The sequence below is a fragment of the Mus pahari genome, chromosome 3, assembly GCF_900095145.1.
Source record: "Mus pahari chromosome 3, PAHARI_EIJ_v1.1, whole genome shotgun sequence".
NCBI classification, from domain to species: Eukaryota; Metazoa; Chordata; class Mammalia; order Rodentia; family Muridae; genus Mus; species Mus pahari.
The window spans coordinates 148,251,141-148,253,981 of record NC_034592.1 but is presented as its reverse complement, the minus strand read 5'-3'; the positions used below and the strand labels follow the sequence as shown (position 1 = coordinate 148,253,981).

At 47.7% G+C, this 2,841-nt stretch overlaps 1 pseudogene; it reads right to left on the bottom strand.

The window, feature by feature from the left end:
• Window positions 1–2,105: 2,105 nt before the first annotated feature.
• Window positions 2,106–2,658, bottom strand: LOC110318068 (annotated as a pseudogene).
• Between the last annotated feature and the right edge of the window lie 183 nt (window positions 2,659–2,841).

Here is a 2,841-nt window from a genome sequence, read left to right as displayed (position 1 = left end):
CACACACACACACACACACACACACACACACCACAGGAATGTAAAGGTGCCCGCCGGACACTTCCTGCTTGTGTGGTCTGTTGCCAAGTCCAGGGACATGAGAGCCTGTGAGGATTATGCTGAAGGTCTCTGTACATTTCACAAGGAATGAACCTGCACTGTCATGGCCGCCGACATCTGTCCTGTTCTTGTCATCCTGGATGAGATGATGACACAGGAGGTGGAGGTGACCAGGATCTCCGGATGGTGGTGGCGCACGCCTTTGAGCCCAGCAATCAGGAGGCAGAGGCAGGCAGGCAGGCAGATCTCGAAGTTCCAGGCCAGCCTCATCTACAGAGTGAGTTTCAGGACTGCCAGGGCAGAAAAAAAAAAAAAAAAAAATCACCACTGGTTCAGTGACTCAGCTTGGTCTTGTGTCCCCAGAGCCTAAGCTTTGCCATGTGTGACACCCCAGTGTGTCCCAGAAGGCCTATGAGGCTCCCTGTCACAGTATCTTTTCCTTCCTGTTTCTCTGATGAAGTTTGCAGGCAGTGGCAGCGTGCGCCAAAGAACTTTGCTGTCTGTGTCCCCTCCTCTCCTGCTCCATCCTATAAAGAAGGTGGACCTAAGCTGACCGCAGAGGTCACATGATAGGATTCAACATGTCCTCCAGTAAGTGGCCCATCAAGCTTGTGCTTCCTGCGTCTTGTCCCTCTATGTTGGGCCAGGGTGGGCTGGATTCTTGGGTTGAGTAGACAGGATGGCACCTCGTATCACTTTGGCTTCACTTGATTTGACTTGTTGTTTGAGAAAGGGTCTCCTGTAGTCATATCTGACCTCAAATTCCCTAAGTACCTGAGGATTACTTTGAACTTCTGATTCTCCTGTCCCCGTCCCCAGGGTGTTGGGATTAGGGTCACGAGTCACCCCCACAATTAGTTTATAAGATGCTGGAGGTAGAGCCCAGGGCTCGGCGGCAGGCAGGCTACTGGAGCTCCACCCTGAGCCTTCTCTTCCTTCCTTGTTAGGTCTGTGATAGTAGAGGTTGAGTCTCTCACTTTGCTCATGCTAAGCAAGTGCTCAACCAGTGAGACCTATCTTCTGCCCTTGTGGTGACATTAAGTCTCACAATGCAGCTCAGGCTAGCCTTTGACTCCGGATCTTCCAGCCTCAGGCTTCAGAGTGCTAGGATTACAGTCATTTGCCACCACACCCAGTTCCCCATGCCTATTTTATGGTAAACAAATAAACACACACAAAACTCTGGGGGTTGCTCAAGAGATGGCTCAATGGTTAGGCGCACTGGCTGCTCTCCTGGAGGACCTGGGTTCAGTCACAGTGTGACTCACAAGCCATCACTCCAGTTCCATGGCCTCCACTACACTGCTTTGGACTTCTCAGGCACCAGGTATTATATAGTGCACATACATACATACATACATACATACATACATACATGCAGGAAACACACTTAGACACATAAAATCTAACAAAAAACCACTACTTTTAATGGGGGGCTGGGGGACACAGCATATGTGGTATATGCTTGCCTGGCCCACACAAATCCCATGCTTAAGCCCCAGTCCCACATAAACAGGATGTGGCTGTACATGGCTGCCATCTCATTAAGAAAGGTGGCTACAGCACCGGGCGGTGGTGGCACATGCCTTTAATCCCAGCACTTGGGATGGGAAGCAGAGGCAGGCAGATTTCTGAGTTCCAGGCCAGCCTGGTCTACAAAGTGAGTTCCAGGACAGCCAGGGCTATACAGAGAAACCCTGTCTCGGAAAAACTAAGAAAGAGAGAGAGAGAGAGAGAGAGAGAGAGAGAGAGAGAAGGCTACACAGTAAGTTTGAGGCCAGCTTGAGCTACATGAGACCCTGTCTGAAGAAACAAAGCAAGGGAAGGGCTGGGGAGATGTCTCAGAGTTCAGGACCATGCTCTGCTCTCCTCAAGAGAACCCAGATACACAGGTAGGTGGGCGAAATGTCCACACACATAAAATAGTAATGCATTTGAAATGTGTTCTTTTCCAATATCTCAGTCTTTTATTATCCTGAAAGAGCCCACATTGTACTTGTGATCAGGATCTTGTTTCTGGAGCTGGGAAACTGGGGCCTCACTCATCAGCCTGCTGCATGCCCTGTCCCCTTCTCAGACACAGACATGCCATCCTAAAACTCTGATGTCCTTGTTTCTAACTGTCATGGCTTGCTGAATCTGAAACAAGTTCAACATCATGTCCTTCAAGGATTAATTCATCCTTCTGGGCTCGAGAGACAGAACAAGCAATACCTGTTGTCCTCATCTGAACCCCGAGGATGCATTTTTCACCCAAGAAATTTTAGATTTCAACCAAAGACCCATTCCCCTGAATAATGATGTTGTTGGGGAAATGAGCATACACAGACCTCATCTTGTAAGGGAAGCCCAGTGTGACACCCTTGATCATGTTCTGAACATGACTGCCAATGGTTCCGACAGTGGCCAGGTCCTTTCTGTTACCCCACCATTTGTCAACCCGGAGCCTTTTCTTTGTCTTTCCAAGAAGACTCAGCTCCACATTGATGTGATTGAAGTCCCTCTGCAGGGGCCTTTCACAATGACTGTGTGCCCCTTCAGAGTGATGTCGACATTTTCTGGAATGTTGACAGTCTGATTGTTGAGAATGGTCTTCATTCTCACAGTAGATGGGAGAAAAGAAAAAAAGTAAAATAAAATAAAAAACTTGAAATGTTTTCTTAAAAAGTGAAAAAAAGAAAGAGAGAAAGAAAGAAAGGAAGGAAGGAAGGAAGGAAGGAAGAAAGAAAGAAAGAAAGAAAGAAAGAAAGAAAGAAAGAAAGAAAGAAAGAAAGAAAGAAA